The following is a 19,624-nucleotide window of genomic DNA, read 5'->3' as shown; positions in this document are numbered from 1 at the left end:
TCTATGGGATTATTTGCTTGAATTGTGATATAAATTAGTAGAGAGGAGTCAATAGATGTATTGGGCTAATATGTGGGTGGTGAGGCGTCTACAGTGGTATACCTAAATATTATATGTTCTTTATAAATTCAAAAATAAAACTTATTTTTACCTTATAAGTAATATAACATTAAATGTACACATTTTCAACAATATTTGATTAAAATATTAATTAAATATATTCATATCATAACTGTCGAACAAGTGGGATTGAAACAATTTAACACATGTCAATTCACTGACATGATCATCGATGCTTTTATTGGAGCCCTTTGATCAAAATTTAAAAATCCACATTAACAAAATATGACCCTAATTTATCACTGACACATGCTCATCCACAAACAAAAGACACACAAACACCAAAATATCAAATCCCATTGAAATTCTATCGGAACCCATCTGTCCCATCAGACGTCCATCATCTATTTCATAATAAACACATTTCCCACTAATACAATACCAAATCTACATGTATTAGCATCCTTTGTCCCATCTTTCCAGGTCAACCATACAACTATCGGTCACTTCATTGCACACCTGCTAGTCAAATCAAGTCCATTCCCACTTGCATCCACAACATAAAGCTATAAGGCCAGCATTTTCCATTGAAAATCAATTGTAGACACCTACAATTGGCCTTTAATTAAATAAATATTATTTATTTATTTCTTCCACTTCCTTTCCTAAATTAACTAAATGTTTTATTTATTTTATTTATGTGATCCTTTCCTACTTTTATTTAATTAATTCATTCATTTACCTTTTTCTTCTTATCCACATGAGAACACGTCTCTAAATTACCTACTCTTTAATCTCATCCGTCCATTTCAAACTTAATCTCTTAATCCCATTCATCCTTCTCATTTGTCTTTCATCATTTAATCTATTCCCTTCATCTTTACTTGCCATCAAATCCCATTCATTATCTTTTATCTATGTGATCTCGACCATTCATAATCTCATCTTTTAATCTTAACCCTTAATTCTCTTTTAGATTTCTATAAAAGAGGCTTCCTCCCCTCATTTTTTATAACACATATCTTGAGCATCCTCACACTCTACCAAAATCATTCTAGCATAACTCATCACAAGCATACATCATCACAACCACATTCATTCTTCCTTGATCTGTTGTGCAAGTACATACAAAATCCGAGAGCAAATATTATAATACAAGATCATGGAGGATAGGAGAACAATGGAGACAAGCCTATCATGGATGTAAATGTATAGTCTTTGTTTTATGGTTTATTTACATTGCATCATAGTTCTCCATTAATGTTTTGTTGAATTAGCTTGTAGATCTAAGGTTAGTGGTTGGATCTTAATTAGGGTTTAAAAATAGATTCAAACTCAACATAAACACTAATCAACTCAAAAATAAATGGCAAAAGAAAATTGGCACTACAAATTCAATGGACAATCAAAATTCAAATTGGAAATAGTACAAAAATTAAAGAGGTCTCATGCCAACAAATCATCAATTTGAGACATGAAAATATCTCATTCGACTCAAGAATAAGACAGAACAACCATCAAAGAGGAAGAAGAAGACACATACTTGTTCCAAGTTTTACTCTTGTTCCATTTTTCTAAATTATTTTATACATTTGATACAGTTCACTATTTGTTGTGCTGGTACATGTTTATGTTGTGTATGCCAATACAATTTGCTTCATGTTTCTATTATTTTTATGTTATATGTATTATTTCTTAAACCCTTGTTGAAATTGTGTGTGTCTTAAGGAAATGTTCTTTACATTGTTTCCCTGATGTTCATTTCCTTTCCAGTTTCCTAAACCCTTACTGTTTTACATCCTAGATTTCCTTTTTTAGTTATAAAACCCTTATTGTTTTACACCCTTATTGTTTTAGAGTCTTAGTTTTCTAAACCCTTTCTTACTATTATAGGTCTTAAGGAAATGTTCTTTCCATTGTTTACTTGATGCTCATTTCCTTCTAGTTTCCTAAACCCTTATTGTTTTACATCCTTGTGCTTTTTTTAGTTTCTGAAACCCTTATTGTTTTGCAGTCTTAGTTTTTTAAACTATTTCTTATTGTTATAGGTCTTAAGGAAATGCTATTTCTATTATTTCCTTTTTAAACTATTTCTTATTGTTATAGGTCTTAAGGAAATGCTATTTCTATTATTTCCTTGATGTTCATTTCCTTCTCAAATTTCTAAAACCTTATTGTTTTACATCCTCACGCTTTATTTAGTTTGTTAAACCCTTACTTATTGTTTCACATCCTTATTGTTTTACAGTCTTAGTTTTTTAAACCCTTTCTTACAATTTTATGGTCTTAAGGAAATTATTTTTCTATTGTTTCCTTAATGTTCATTTCCTTATCTATTTTCTAATCTCTTAATGTTTTACATCATCATGCTTTATTTAGTTTCTTAAACCCTTACTACTTCACATCCTTATTGTTTTATAGTCTTAGTTTGTTTTACCCTTTCTTACTATTTTATGGTCTTAAGGAAATGTTCTTTCTATTGTTTCCTTGATTTTCATTTCCTTAACTATTTTCTAAACCCTTACTATTTTACATCCTCATGCTTTATTTTGTTTCTTAAACCCTTATTGTTTCACATCCTTATTGTTTTATAATCTTAGTTTGTTAAACCCTTTCTTACTGTTTTACGATCTTAAGAAAATGTTATGTCTATTGTTTCCTTGATGTTCATTTCATTCTCTATTTTCTAAACCCTTATTGTTTACATCCTCATGTTTTATTTAGTTTCTTGAACCCTTACTATTTTGCAATCTTGCTATTCATAATCAAGCATCAAGAATCACTATACAAAATAACATGATCATCCATCAAGTTAACAAATAATATGTCCAAGCATCATTGTCAAAAAAAACATTTTGAAGGGAAGCATACATATTTTGTTCAAGCATCACTACCAAAAGACCATTTTGTAAAGGGAAGCATACATCTTTTTTTCAATCATCACTATAATCTTACACAATTATTATGTCACTGCTTATGAAAATGCATAACAATTACTCATCAAGCAACATTGTTAATATTGATTATCAAGAATCATTGTAAAAAATAACATGGTTAGTTTGTTCTATTTCATAGTTACCTGTATTCTACCATACTTCAATTTTAAGGTTAGATATGAAATCTTATCATCTCAAGCATCATTGTCTTAAGAAGCTACTAAAAATTTTCTTTTGTTGCTTTCACTGGTAAGATATTTTATTCTACTTATTGTCTGCAGATGAGGAAGGGAGATCGAATGACAACCCATGTTGCAAAGCAAAGAGAAACCACAAGGTTGCTTCATCTTAAAAGACAAGTTAGATTCTCCCAAGACCCTAAAACCCCGCCTCAAGTTGACAATAATTTATAGCCTATAGCATTAGTAGTTGAGGGTACTGCACCTCAAAGACTAGTGTCAAAAGTAAGAATGCAACAAAAGTAGTGGTTGGAAGATGACATGAAAGGGGCACTTGAAGATGTCAAAGACAATGACATATTAGTAAGGATTGAATAAAAAAAATGGTGCATTCCAACAACCACAATCTCCAAATGGTTGGGTGGTCTGACAACCACCTCCAAGAAAGATCCCCAAATATCCTCACCAAACATGAAGAAGATCTAATTTTTGAATGGTGCAAAGAGATGGAATGGTTGGACATGGGATTGAGAGTGTCAACTTGAAGGCAAAGGTCACTCAAATTTTCCAAACTAGACCCAGCCCTTTCAAGAATGGGCTTCTTGGGAAGTCTTGGTGGATAGGTTTTAAGGGCCGACATTTAGGATTCACATTACGAATAGCTGAAGGCATTGACAAAGATAGAGAATGGAACCTCACACTAATAGTTGTATGTGCTTTCTATGAAACATTATTGAAAACATATGTTGCAAATCCATATGGTCTTAGTTGCATATTAAATTACGATGAAACTGGTATCTAGGTAGGAAGAAATAGGGTGATGAGGGTTTTGGCTAGAAGAGGAAGTAGGAGTGTCTCTTACATCATTCCTAAGAGTCAAAAATGGATTACCATTCTATGTTGTGTTAATGCTTCCAGGTGGAGAATTCCAAGATTCTACTTGTTTAATAGCAATAAGAAATTAAGGAATTACATTTCCCACTATGAACCAAGTACTTGGATGGTAGCCCAACTGCATGCGTGGATGACAAATGAACTATTTATGATTTGGTTACACCACTTCACACAATCAATTCTAGGGGTGTTTCACCCACCAACAAGCTCTTACTATTTTTTGATGACTATGGCAGCCATGTCTCGCATATAACCATCTAGGAGACAATGATGTTAGGTATTGATTTACTAACCTTTCCATCTCACATCTCACATAAAAAAAATCCCTAGAAGTGAATGTGTTTTATCCTTTCAAAACATACCTCAAATTTGAAGGAGCATCATGGTTGGCAAGGTTTCCCTGTTGGCATGATTGGCATAACTGATGTTGATGGAGAATGTTGATGAACCGGTAAAGGACTGTTGGTAATGATATAGTGATGAAGAGATTGAGATTATTGACTTAATGACTTTGATCAATTATTTTTGTTGTCATTGATGGAAAACTATGTGGCAACTATGTTTTTCATGTTTATTTTGTCATCTAAGTCTTTTTGGTCTACCGGTAATGAAGATAGTGAACTGGTAATTAGGACCTTAACTGATAAACATGGAAATGTTGTGATTGGTTCTGGAGATTGGTGATGATTCAAGTATTGAGGTTCGGAACACGTATTTGTATCATTGTAATGTATCTTTTGTTGGCTAAATGATGATGTCTTGATGTAAAGAGTTGATTGATGAATTGTTTTATGTTGTCATTGATGGAAAGTATGTTTTGATAGTCATCTAAGTCTATTAGGCCAACCGATAAAGCATAACCGGTAGAAAAGACAGTTTACCAATGAACCGACAAATAGGTCCTCAACTGGTAAATGGGAACTGAGTTGCATTCATCCAACCGGTACAGGCAATTGATGAAGAGTTCGATGATGCAGTTTTACAGGAGTGATGGAGATAGGTATTTGGTGTTATATTCATGACCGCATTAGCAGATTCAACGGGATGATCAAGATTTGATGTACAGAGCAAGCTATTTGGAAGAACACTTAACTAGTAGTGATAAAGTCACTATGATTGGTAAACCGACATAGGTTTTGTCTTGTTTTTTATTTCTTATGTTGGTGGCTGACATAAGTAAGGCATGTAATGTAAAAATGTCTAGATTCATTGAACCTAGGAAATTGTTCCAAGGTTGTAGCTGACTAAGAGATGTTTATAAAAAGTATGATGAGGTATCAAGTCGGTGTGTGTATGTAGAGTGTGAGATCATTAGCGAAGGATGTGAATTTGATTGTGCATTGATTAGTGAAGCTCTATGTTGATGTGTTGTTGAAGTTTGAAGGATCTGAAGTGGACTTTATTAGACACAAAGGTGTTACATGAAGATCATTTGACTGTTGTTTTTCTAACAGTTTGCAGCAATAAAATCCCCTAACCAGGTAGGTCCTGACAGGCCTTAATTTGTAAATACCCTAATAGGGTAGCTCTATATCAGAGTCTTAAATCCTCTTGCGAGGTTGATCCTAACTAGTCAAAGATCCTAACAGGGTTCATCATATTAAATCCCTTAACTGGGTGACTCCTAACTGGGTCTGCTCCTAACAGGGCATATTTGTAAGACCTTAACCGGTCAAGATTTTTATTCTGCAGATAGTGGATCTTGTGGGTATTAACTCCCACCGTGGTTTTTCCCTTGTGGGTTTCCACATATAAATCTCTTGTGTTATGTGGAATTTATTTTATTGGGCATTAGCTTATGTGGTGATATTCCTCTTATGCTTGTTAAGTTTTAAGTTGTTTAAGTTGGTGATCAAATTCATATTGTTTTTGCTTGCACTAATTTACCCCCCCTCTTAGTGCCTTATAAGTTTATCAATTGGTATCAGAGCCTAACTTCCTTGAGGCTCAACTCCTTGGGAAGGATCCCTAAGGTAGACATGGGGGAAGAATTGAGTTATAGAGAGATGTCTAATAAACTTGTAGAAACCGAGGAAGCCCTAGAAACATTGAGAGGCAAGTATAAAGCTTCACTTGCTAAGAGAAGAGAGCTAAGCGAACAACTATTGGAGGTTTCTGAAAGCAATTCTTCTGATGAAGCTAACATAGGTGCATTGGTTGATGAAGTGGAGAAACTGAAAGATGAGAAGGCTAACTTGAGGAGAGAGCTATAATACCTAACCATTCAAATGAGTCAAGAACTTGAAGCAAGGAGGGCAGAAGAAGACAAGATCAAATAGAAAGAACATGAGCTCTTTGAGTTAAATTAGGAAAATGACACTCTATATGTACATTGGCATGAGGAGAAAGAAGAAAAAGAAGAAATAAAGGCAGATCTTGATATAGAAATGTCTCTTAGAGAGACCCTTATGAAAAAGAATGAAGATATTACAAAGGAACTTGCTGATGCTAATGAGAAGCTTGCAAATTTTAACAAAAGTTCTACCATGCTTGAAGAACAAATTCAATCACAAAGGATTAACTATGACACAACTGGATTAGATTATACTACATTTGACAATGGTGAGTCTTGCGATACAAAGGACAACATGGAAGAAGGTAAATTTGTACCTAAAATTTAGAAACCCACTGGTAAGAAACCTTATAAACCTATATATTTTAATTGTCATAAGCTAGGACATACTGCTAATGTTTGTAAAAGTAGATCTAATGTTGCTAATGGTTATAGACCTAATACATATCAAGGATATAAGCCTAAAACTTTTAATGGATATTGTTACACTTGCAATATGCATGGGCATAGAGCTATTGAGTGCAGGTATGGAACAAATATTTTGGCACCTCACATGAGTCAGAGATCTGGTGGTGGTTGGCAAAGAACCTTTAATGACTGGAGAAGTCCTAAGTGGTAGAGATCCTATGCTAACTGGTCTAGCCCTTATGAGATGGAAAAGAGGATGAATGTGGTTTGCACAATCTGTCATAACTACGTTCATGTAGCTATGAATTGTAGAAGAAGGACTAGTAGAGGCAATGTTGGACCTTGGAGAGCATCTAGTATGGCTTGTTATCATTGTCATAAACCGGTACATATTGTAAAGTTTTGCAGAGCTAAGGTAAATCAACTTGTTGACCGAAAAGGGAAGATGAAAGTTGATGTGGAGGAGACCAGAGCTGAAATGAACAGAATCTAGAAAAAGAAGGATGGTGAGAAAACTGAAGACAAACCATCGGAAGATCCTAATTCTTCACCTAGTGTGGAGAACCCTTCACCGACAAACTAAGCTATTAAAAAGCTTAGGGGGAGTTCAATGTTAGATCTATTTCAGAACCCCCTAAAGGACCAAAAGGTATGTTAAATTTGCATACCTTGATGTATTATGATATTAAGAAGCGATTTTATGATCAAACCGGTAGGTTTGATATGTTATGAGAAGTGGTAGTGTGTTAAAAGATATTTTAGGGTTTTACTGGTAATGACATTTAATGAGGTAGATAATGGGAAAATAAAAAGAACATGTTGAATATCATTTGTCACTTTGGATTCCTGAGAGCACTTGGGGAGCAAGAAGAGTAGAGAAAAGTTTGTGTTTGCAGCATTGACAAAGATTTGAGGAGATTTAAGGTGATCCACGATCGACAATTGGCGAGAGAACTTTGTCGGTGTTGAAACCCTAGTTGTGAAAGAGGAAAAAGGTATTTATCCAAAAAATCCTATTTTCTATATCTAAAGTCTGAATCTTTAAGAATGGATACCCCACATCTAGTAGATGTTAAGATAGACCTCGTCCTAGATTTAAAAGGCACCCGTTTAAGTCTGTTGAAACTGATCCTGTCGGAGCCCTATCCAGAGTTCCCTATGGAGTGTTGCATGTAGAAGATGTTAGATCTTTTTATCATTGAAAAGTGGAGGATCTTGGTGTTATTGTGATCTTTGACCAATATAGATTGTTGTGTGATAAGAATGAAGTGGTAAAGGAACAGTTTAAGAAGGTTACCAAGAAATGTTTTTACCATGCACTAAATTCCATTGATGATTTTGATGGTAAACATGTCAGATATTTTCTTAGCAGGATTCACTACCAATTTATGTGGCTTGATAGACCACATAAGATTACAAAAGAAGCTATTCATGCAGTCACCAGACTTTGTGCCATCGATGAGGTTCCAGTATTGAGATCCGTTCCTAAGAATGATGTTGAAAGGCTGACTAATTCAAGATGGGATGGAAGAACAATGACATTGAATGATATTAATGATCTGACAGTTAAATATTATTCAATGGTTATTGGTTACTAGATATATCATTCTAGCAGGATGAACAACATCCCTGTTGCAGCTATTCATATAGCTTACCAGATGATAAAGGAAGATATTGATTATGATTTGTCTGAGGCATTGCTAAGTCAACTGATACTGAATCTTGAATCCATCAAGAAGGATAAGAGATTGAAGTTTAAATTTGGACAGTTGAACATTAGGTTATTTTTCTACTTTTAGAATTGTTTTCTTGGTATTAGTGATGTTTAGTGGTCTAAGGACATTGACACTGCTACAGATCAAGAACAATATTAGAATGTTGCGTAATGGTTTTGACAAGATTGCATGGGGATATTTTAAAGATTTTTAGAAGAAATTGCATGCAAGTGAAAGGATACTAACAGAGGTTGTCAACCGATATGAAAACACAATTTTCTTTATGGTTGATACACATACTTGCATGATGGAGGTAGCTGAGCCCCGAACTACATGGGTTATGCCCATGGGATATGAAGTGGACAAGGATCTTATGATTACATATGCTGATCATTTGCTTGCCCAACTGGTAGATACAACAATAGAATGTTTTGGCACTTACAAGGAGAAATCCCTTCAAGTGCATTCAAAACTCAGCGTACTGGTAATTTCTAAGAAAGTGAGAAAAGAAGTGGAGGCATTTGCTGAACAACAAGGATTTACTAAGGAGGCCATTGCATAAGCAAGAGCAATACATGCTCCACAACAAGCAGGAGCATCTAATGCCCCAACCGGTACCAGCACTAGTAGACAAACAAGGAGTATAGTGGTGAAGGAGACACCTACAAATGTTGGCATTATAGTAAGAAAGATTGTTGATATTCAATAAGGATATTGAGAAGGTTGTTGAAGATTATTGATATAACTAAAGAAGGATGATAACTATCTTTATAACATTATTTTGTCATTGATGTCAAGAAATTGATTATCTGATTTAGTATGATGTTGCCATATCTTGAGAAGATTGATTAGAAGAGAATTAAGATGTCGGTAAAAGACATAGAAAGAATGTGATGAATAAAGAAGAGGAATAAGTTATTCAATGGGCAACTATTACCGAGTTAGACAATGATGAGATCATGATGTTTAGATTGTTTTGATATCCTACATATGTTGTTGATTGTAAGGTTAATACTATACTATGTCACCGAGCAAGGAACCTAGTCCGTAAACCCTAAGGAACCTAGTCGGTAAACCCTAAGGTTATCGATATCGGTTAATGAAGGCAAAATGTCTACCGAGTAAAGTTTAATATTTACCGAGTTGCAACCGAGTTATGACAGTGCGCATTGGATGGATAAAAACATTATTTAATGAAGGACAATAATTAGCTGGAGATGTATAAATGATTGGTATGTCATGCATGAAGTTTGTTAAGGATCTATGGCAAAGGAAAATCGACAGGAAGATCTACAGCGCAGATTGAACCGCATTAACCTTGTGCAAGTTCCAAGAGAGGACTACAAGTCTCGAAGCAAGGTAAAACATTTTCAGATTGGAAGGATACATTGAACCTGGTCAAGTTTGAAGATCTGATGGCTAAGATTGATCATGGGAAATGTGATCAAGGAGATTTAGCGGTTAGCAATTGTTTATAAATAAGGAATTATTAATAAACAATGTATGTGGGCAAGTGTAAGCACAGGAATGCTACATAGTGATTACCGAGCACAGAAGCTTGAAGACCTGTTTGAATAACATAGTAGAGAGCCCAGTAGAGGGACAAGATAAGTCCTATGAATAGATTGTTTTGAGCAAATAAGAATCTACTTTAGCATTTTAGATGTGAAGTTGTAGATAGATTTTTATTACTGTTATTTTGTAAGTGACAGAAAATCTCTTAACCGAGTGGACTTAACAGTCTTATTTGTAAACCCTCTAGCAAGGTAACATTCTAAGTGAGTGTTTGAAATCCTTTAACAAGGTTACTTCTAACAAAGTGAAGATCTTAACAGATCTGAGAGAAATCCCTTAACCGGGTCACATCTAGCAATGTGTTTGTAATCTTTAACAGGATTTGCTTTTAACCGAGCATACTCTAGAAGATTATATTCCTTAGTGGGTCTGAAATCCCACAATGGTTTTTCCCTATTTGGATTTCCACGTTAAATCTGGTGTTATGAGTGTTATGATGATTATGTGTTCATAAGTTTGCATGTTTAGCAGTTTTTGGTTAAGTTGCTGAAGTATAAGTTACCGAGGTTGAATCTATTGATTTTATGGAAGTTTAAGTTTGTATGATTCACCCCCCCCATTCTCATCTTGTTAGCTATTGGCATCTGTACTTTACATTTAGTATCAAAACTAACAACAAAGGAAAGAAGGAGAAACCTTCCAAGATTGAATTCAAGAGGAAAGGAAAAATCATTGAGTCCCCTGTAGCTAACGTACCCAAGGTGAAATAAGTTTACAAGAAAAGGAAAAAAGAACAAGCAAAGAAATCAGTAGCTGCTAATGAAGAAGAAACTGAATCAGAAGGTGAGAAGAAAGCCTTAAGAGCTAGTGGTAAGAGATCAAAGGATGTTGGAACTTCCACTATTAAGACGGTAAAGAAACTAGTAACTAAGCTTATAGTTTTTGAAAAGATGTTTATGCATATTAAGGAATATGGAATTCTTAAGGGCTTGGATAAACTGTATGAGAAGTTTAGTGAGGATGAACAAAGGCATATAGAAGATACAATTTTTTTTGTGATGAATAAATATAGAAAATCCCTAATTGAATTGCAAGGGAAGATTCCAAATTCTTTGTATGAAAAGCTAGAGGCTAGATCGCAGGCAACCATAAAACAGGATAGAGAATTTATTGAGTACATTATTTAAATCTGCAACCTGAAGCTACAAGAGAGGAGATAAATGAAATTATTGTAAAGGCTAAATCATCTTTTAGATCCAGGAAAAGGTTGTCAAGACTGTTAATTGGAGAGACCCAATCAGTTCACATGGAAACTGAGATGATATTGAAGAAGCTACTGGGTTTGATTCCCGAGGAGGAAGAGCAACTGGAGAAGTTTGAGACAAGAGATATTGTGGACAATGTTGATATCAGTGATTTTACACCTGATGAAATTATAATGGGAGAACAACCGGTATATGATCAATCGATTAATACATAGACAAAGACAGTCATCATTACTGATGATGACACTGGTACTAATGATGTTGATGTAACTGATAATGTAAATGTCCATGTTGACGATGTACAAATTTCTAAACAATAACAGGAACATGAAGAGAAGAAAGATAAAGAAAACAAGAGCTCTGAAGAGCCACCTTTACATATAGAGACTGTTGATACTCATCTGCCACCGGTAATGACAGTGAAATGAATAAGGAAGAAGAAAAAACAAAGGATAAATCTAAAGAGAAGAAAGAGAAAGAAGAGAAGGAAATAGAGAAAACAAAACCTAAATTGACACCTCTATCATTTACTTCTAAGAAAATTACAGATGAAGATGATGATGATGCTATAAGCATCAAAGGACCACTAGACATGGACAATTTGAGCTCAACTAAGTTGATGGAGATTGCAACTTGATGAGGAGGCAACAAACCAGAATAAGGGAACCTTGATCCAGTCAATCTCTAAGGCATACAAACTCAACTAGTAATCCCTAGTTCCAAAGATCCTTACACAACACCAAGTCAAGCATTGGTTCAATGGCACCAAACAACACCTTGGAAAACCCCAAGGCTCCACTATGTCCACTTACAGACAACTAACACTTCACAATTTCTTGTGTGACTACCCACACCTTTGCATACAATGAGTGGGCTACTACTAGGCTTAAGGGTTTGAATGACCCACTTGACCAATTCAATACAAAGATCCTTGGAGGGGTGTTCTCACAACACCTTAACACAAATGAAATAGGATTTCATGGTTTAGACCCACCGGAACATCAATTTTGTCTCACTTGCCCACAACTGAAACCGGTTGCAATTAGGTCTCCATTTGAAGGAATTGGGTGATAACTTTTGACACCCTGAGGATATAAGCAAACAAATTATATTTTCAGATACCCTTTTGGGAGTTCTCAGCAATACCTTAGTTTCCAACAGTTCTTGATGCTTCAATTTTCTTTCCAAATCAACCAACATACATCCTTCAGTGTTTGGAGCCTTTAAAGATATCTCCCAAATAACCACAACCTCCTCCAATTGGTTTTCAAACTGACTGACCATTGGAGAAGCACGACTTACAAAAAGTGCAAAATTATCATGACAACAAATTAACAAAATGACAACTTTTACATAATTCAACCAACTTAGACTCTAGACTATCATAGGCTCCCAAAATGATTACATTTGATTTTAAAACATCAAAAATAACTCAAATAGACTTGTTCACTTGATCCCTCAGTTTAGACCATTGTGACCCTTATTGACTCAATTTGCTCTACCAAACCCTAGATGAGAATTTGACCCAAATATGGACGAACTTGTCACACTCCTAGGACATTGAATTACAAAAAGGACCCATAGGGTCTTATTACATTCCTTCTAGCTTATAGAAAATCATCTTGTTCTTGGTTCATGTCTTCATAGGTAGGTGCTCCTGCACCACAACTTCCATGCAATCCTGGACCAAGAAGAAGAGGATGAAAGAGAAACAGAAGGAGGCAAAAACAATAAAAAATGTTGTTGAGATTTTGTCAAGTCTCCTACCAGAGACTAATACTAATAACTTTGCCACTCCTATTGAAAAGCTTGAGCAACTTGTTTCTAATGTCCAAGAGCAAATGAAATCATTTGAACATGCAACTTATGTCAGTGTTGAGAAAGATTACAAGAAGAAGATAACAAAGCACTTAATGACTAAAATTGATAAAGGGAAAGTTGCTCTTACTGTCAATAAGGACTATTTAAAAGAGGCCCTTGAAACCAAAGGTAAAATCCTCTCAACTGTTTCTAAATTTTCATTGTTTTGTGCTGATTTGAAGAAGGAGGAGGAAGCTGAGAAAGAACTTGAAGTTCTTAGTGAGTCATTCAAGTCCCTTAATGACTCTACTATCAATTTTGGAAGGTCGGTTGTTGAACTTCAACATAAGCTGAAAGCTTATGAAAATGAATAGGTTAAGAGGATCAAATCACTCTAGAAATTACATACATAGTTGATACAGAAGGTGGAAATCTTGCAGAGAGCTTATAAAGAATCTGAAGCTATCCTTGGAACACCAAAGATGAGTACCATAGATGCCATGGAGGAGCTTGTTGGACAAATAAAGACACATGTGGAGATAACTGGAACTATTTTGGAGACATGGCACAATGAATTGAAACAATTAAAGTTTCATTTTAGTGATGCTTTTTCTAAAATTGAATTGTAACGACATTATAACTTTCATATCTATATATGCTATGCAATTTTTATGTAAATGTATTTATCTTTTCATGTATTTACTTTCCTTTGTCATTGTTGTCAAAGGGGGAGAATTAGTAGAGAGTAAAATTTTTGTAGTGGCATGTAACTACTAAGGGGGAGTATGTGTAGAGTCAACTTTTGTATTGCACACTTAGTTGACAAAATTTTTCCTAAGTATTGCCATCAATGACAAAGGGGGAGATTGTTGGCTTGATGATGATTTCTTGATGTAAAGAGTTGATTGATGACTTGTTTTATGTTGTCATTGATGGCAACTATGTTTTGATAGTCATCTAAGTCTATTATGCCAATTAGTAAAGCATAACTCGTAGAAAAGACAGTTTACCAGTGAACCGGCAAATAGGTCCTCAACCGGTAAACAAGAACTGAGTTGCATTCATGCAACCGGTATAGGTGATTGATGAAGAGTTGGATGATGTGGTTTTAAAGGAGTGATGAAGAAAGGTATTTGGTGTTATATTCATGACCGCATTAACAGATTCAATAGGATGATCGAGATTTGATGTATAGAGCAGGTTATCTGAAAGAACACTTAACCGGTAGTGATAAAGTCATTATGATTGGTAAACCGACACAGGTTTTGTCTTTTTTTTTATTTCTTATGTCAGTGGTCGACATAAGTAAGGCGTGTAATGTAAGAATGTCTAGATTCATTGAACCTAGGAAATTGTTCCAAGGTTGTAGCCAACTAAGAGATGTTTATAAAAAGTGTGATGAGGTATCAAGTCAGTGTGTGTATGTAGAGTGTGAGATCATTAGCGAAGGATGCGAATTTGATTGTGCGGTGATTAGTGAAGCTTTGTATTGATGTGTTGAATTTTTAAGGATCTGAAGTAGATCTTATTAGACATAGAGGTGTTACATGAAGATCATTTTACTGTTGTTTTCCTAATAGTTTGCAGTAGTAAAATCCCCTAACCGGGTAGGTCCTGATAGGCCTTAATTTGTAAGTCCCCTAATAGGGTAGCTCTATATAAGAGTCTTAAATCCTCTTGTGAAGTTAATCATAATAGTTCAAAGCTCCTAACAGGGCTCATCATATTAAATCCCTTAACTGGGTGACTCCTAACTAGATATGATCCTAATAGGGCATATTTTTAAGACCTTAACTGGTCAAGATTTCTAATATGAAGATAGTGAATCTTGTGGGTATTAACTACCATCGTGTTTTTTCCCTTTTGGGTTTCCATGTTTAAATCTTGTGTTATATGGAATTTATTTTATTGGGCATTAGCTTATGTGGCAATATTCCTCTTATGCTTGTTAAGTTTTAAGTTGTTTAAGTTGGTGATTAGATTCATATTGTTTTTGCTTGCACCGATTCACCCCTTAGTGCCTTATAAGTTTATCACTTTGATTTGAACCACATCATGCTTTGATTATCGGAAATCATGTTTATGATTTCTATTTTTTTTTCTTGTAGGGTTTAAGAACCGGTATTCAATTCTTATAACCGTTAATGATTTTGAGTTTGGCGGTGTATTACATTATGTTTGTAAGTTGGTGATGACATGGCTGAAACCACGTGAATGTTTGAATGATGTTTTGGCATGATCAAAGAGAGAATTTCTTGGGAATGTGTGAAGTGCTTAGCAGAATAAGCTTAAGGGTTTGAAGGTGTATCAGATCGAGGTGCGATGATCATTCAATGACTGATATTGTCTTAAAAATTATTATGATGATCCATGATGATCTTGTTAGGATTTCCACAGATATTGAGAGGGGGGGGGGCGAATCAGTATCTAACCGGTAATAAGATTTTCTTAATTTAAAACTTGTAGAGCATATTAATACCGTGTACCGGTAACCAGAAAGTAATGCAATAAACAAAGATAAAAACAACCACATGAAAAACACACCATAACACAAGGATTTAATGAGGAAACCCAGTGTGGGAAAAACCTCAGTGGGATTTGTGACCCACAATATTCACTTACTATCCAATAAGAGAATATTACTGCTACAAGAGGGGCCTGCACATGCAGGAAGGCCAATTGCCTAGAGCTCGCTACTTAAATACAAAATAGAAAGTCTCACTGACTTACAAAATGGATTATATAAATCTAGTGTCTTGTACTGCTTCAAAATAGCATCTATAATGCTAGGTCTAGTACCGGTTTCTCCTCTGCTTCTTACATAAACCCTTAACCTATAAATCACATAATAGGTCTGCCTTATTTCGCCTAAATACATTCCTCTTACTTACACAAAATGTTCTACAATGATCTCTCTTATATAAGAGTCATTTTACAACTTGCCAAGTTGGCTTACAATGATTTTACAAATAATAAACAAAATATATTACAACAAAAATCTTGTCGGCCTCATTGCCAGTATGCTTCCTTTCACTGCCGGTGCTAGTGATCTGAGTGCCGGTATGCTTCCTTTCACTGCCGGTGCCGGTGATCTGAGTGTCGGTGTAGAGTCTGATCTTGGGAGTGTCGGTGGAATGCCTTGTCGGTGTCATAGGATTGCAAGGTTGCCATCAATGACAAAACCTTCAATCACCTACAATGTCTCATTGGAGTGTGCATATGCCAACAATCTCCCCCTTTGGCATTGATGGCAACACTCATGAGAAAATTTCAAAAGTGTATCCAAAACTTGTAATCCAAAAATGTGTACCAAAAATATATGAGCTCCCCCTGAGTAGATAAGTCTTTTGCAAATTATTTTCTCATACTACTACTCCCCCTTTGGCATCAATGACAAAGGTTGTCAAGGTGTCAATAGAGTTGTAGTTTTTCTGTCTCAACCTTGTAACTAAGTGGTTACAATTTGAAAAAGATCCACCAAAACCAAATTTATGCTTTCCATAAATTTCTTACTATCTCTTATTGCTGCCTCTGTTCTTTGAACTGTACTGGTGAGGTGCTGCATATGCTCTGCGGATGTTTTCTGTCCTTGTACTAATGCCTCAGATATTTCCTTCCTTAAGGATGCTAGATAGTCCAGTCTGGGACTTATTCTTGATCTTAGATTCTTAGCCTTGTTTATTATTCTCTCCTTTTCTCTCTCTAGCTTCAATAACTCTTCCTCAAAACCTATTATCTTTTGCTCAAAAACTGATAATGTATCAGGTGAATTAACAAAATTGTTAGCAAGTTTATTAATTTCTTCTTGTATCTTGCTCATTTTCTTATCTATGTCAATTGTTAAAAAGTTTGTCTTGCAAGTATCTTTGTATAGAGTTTTAAATTCCTTCAATGAGTTGCATAGTTCCGGTAGAAGTGTGTCAAATTCCCTAGTACACTTCTTTATTTGATCCTCAAAGAATTTTTGTTTTTCAATTTCCAACCTGTCTTTGAATGTTTGTTCCTTTAATTGTTCAATTGTCACTATGTTGTCAGTAATATACTTCGACAATGTGTCAAGTTGACACAAAGAATCCTTATTATCTATGTTGCATTTTGGAGCTATCATCTTCAAAATTGGGATTGTGTCATCTATAGTTTTATAAGCTCGTGAACTACAATCAGTTATTTTCTTTAAAGAATCTAAAAGAACTTCAGTTACATTGGTTGATTTGTAACCTACAGATGAGGAACCAACATTTTGAATTCCGTTGGTGGAGGAAGTAACCATGCTTGTAGTGACCTCTGGTAGGTCAGTTTGTGTTTCCATTTCCTTAAGAAAGGGTTTTTGTTTCTCTCCTATTGTCGGTGGCACTGTTTCCACATGAACTTGTTCCTATTCTAGAGCTTGTTGCTCTGCTTGTCTCTCTATCTGAGTCTTTTTTTGTTTCCCTATGCTATCATCTTCCACTTTTCCTTCAGTATAATCAATGTTGTTGGTTGCCAGTGGCTCACTAGCCATGTCGGTCTTACTGGTTGTGTCTTTATCTACCACAATGTTGACCTTTTGAGTATCAACATCAACTGTATATAGTATCTCTGAATTAGGATTAGTATCCTCTTGTGATACATCCATACTGTTATCAACTGGTTGGTCTTCTATTGTTGTTACTGGTGGATTAATCAGAGGTGGGGATAAGTTATCTTTTATTTTGATACTAGGAGGTCCACCAACCTTTCCTTTACCCTTATCTTTGTCCTTTTGATAGACTTTGATAGGCTTGGGGTTCCTATACTCTTGTTGCTTTTCCTTTTCCATAAGGAATATATCCCATTCATTTTCTGTTTCTTTTGTTAGTTCATTTACTCTTCCTACCATTAGTGCAATATGACGGTGTGCAGTAGAGAATACTAATCGGTTGGCCTTTGCAATTAGATCATCTATTTCTTTTGGAGAGTTGACTGGGTAGACAACAAGTAATTTTTCAATTTTGATTTTCTTGTCAAGTTCTACAACAAATTGTCTTCTTGCTTCCAGTCTCTTGAATAATTCATCTGGTAGTTCATCTACAACTTGCATCATAAACTTCTTATAGATATCTAGGTGTAAAATGACACTGTTTTCAACTTGCTCTTTCTCATCTGCTGATAGTGTATCATATAATTTTTCTATGTTCTTGAGATTTCCTTCTTCTGTGATTTCATCCAACAGTCTGTCAATCGGAGAAATACTCTGTTGAGTCCTTTTCTTCTTAGGTGTTAGCTTTTTCTTTGGGGTGGTCTTCTTTACCAGAGACCTCACAGCTTGTTGTTTTTGTCTAGTTCTTCTAGGCGAGGGTGTGGATACTAGTGAAGGTTGTCTTTTCCTTACAACTCTTTTAAATTCAGCTGGATTGTCACTCTCTGAAGAAGTTGCTACCGGTGAGTTTTTGATTGTTGTGCCTATAACTCATCTTCAGTGATATCGGTTTGTTTAGGTACATCTTCTTTATAGCCTTAGCCTGCCTTGAACCTCTTCTCATAGTTGCTTCTACTTTCTTTACTCTCTTCTCAGATTGAATTTGGCTTTCAATGGTCTCAGCACTACCAAATACCTCTTCCTTAGGTTCATTTGGTGCTTCTAGAAGTGCTTTAGCATATGTTTCAATGATGTGGTCATCAGTCTCATAGCCCATTTCAGTAACCCAAATTGTTCTTGGGATGACTGCTTCCATCCAAATCTCATCCTTTTTAATCACAAAACATATATCATCTTTGTATTTGTTTACAATTTCCTGTGACGGTCTGACTCTTTTGTTCATTCTGGCCTTTAGTGCTTGAAAATACTCATTGATATTATTTTCTTTGTTTTCACCCATGTTGTTGAACAAGTCTGATAACTGTTTTCCTACCGGTATGTCAAATCCAAGGTTCTTGATACATATACCGGGCACCTATTTGGTTATGTGTAGCATTAAGCATACAAGTAAGTTACCAAATCTAAATGTTCCTTTCTTATCCTTCTCGTTCTTCCCTAAATTGTCAATCAATTCATCCTTTAGCCATTCACATACATCAATTTTCACATTTTCTTTTACCATATCATGTGCACTTTTAATACATAAATACTCATTGATATTATCTGTTTGCATGTGTTGCTTTGTATCCTAAAATCATGCTAACAAATCTCACATTTATGTCGATCACATCATTGACCCTTAAAGACCTTCTGTCGGATGTTGCACCAGTTAGGTTCATTACCAGGTCATTTGAGACCTTCTTTGTCTTGTTTGGTCTGCTGCTAGTGGAAGGTAACCCTGTTACAGCTTTCACAGCTTCCTTGGTAATTTTGTGGATTGAATCTAGCCAGAAAAATTCTCCATGTACCTTGCTCAACACTATCCTAATAACTTCCTTGGGGAATTCCGGAATGCTGAGGATCTCGGTGAATCCTCGGGTTTCAATAATTTGGTGTTCAGGTTTTACTTTACCGGAATCATCACAGATAACAGATTTGTACATGTTCTTGATTTCTTCATCTCCTAATTCTTCTATATGGCAATGGATATAAATTCTAGGGTCTTTTGCATAAACAACTCCT

The sequence above is a fragment of the Cryptomeria japonica genome, chromosome 6 (genome assembly GCF_030272615.1).
Source record: "Cryptomeria japonica chromosome 6, Sugi_1.0, whole genome shotgun sequence".
In the NCBI taxonomy this organism is placed as follows: Eukaryota; Viridiplantae; Streptophyta; class Pinopsida; order Cupressales; family Cupressaceae; genus Cryptomeria; species Cryptomeria japonica.
This window is presented reverse-complemented; position numbering follows the sequence as displayed.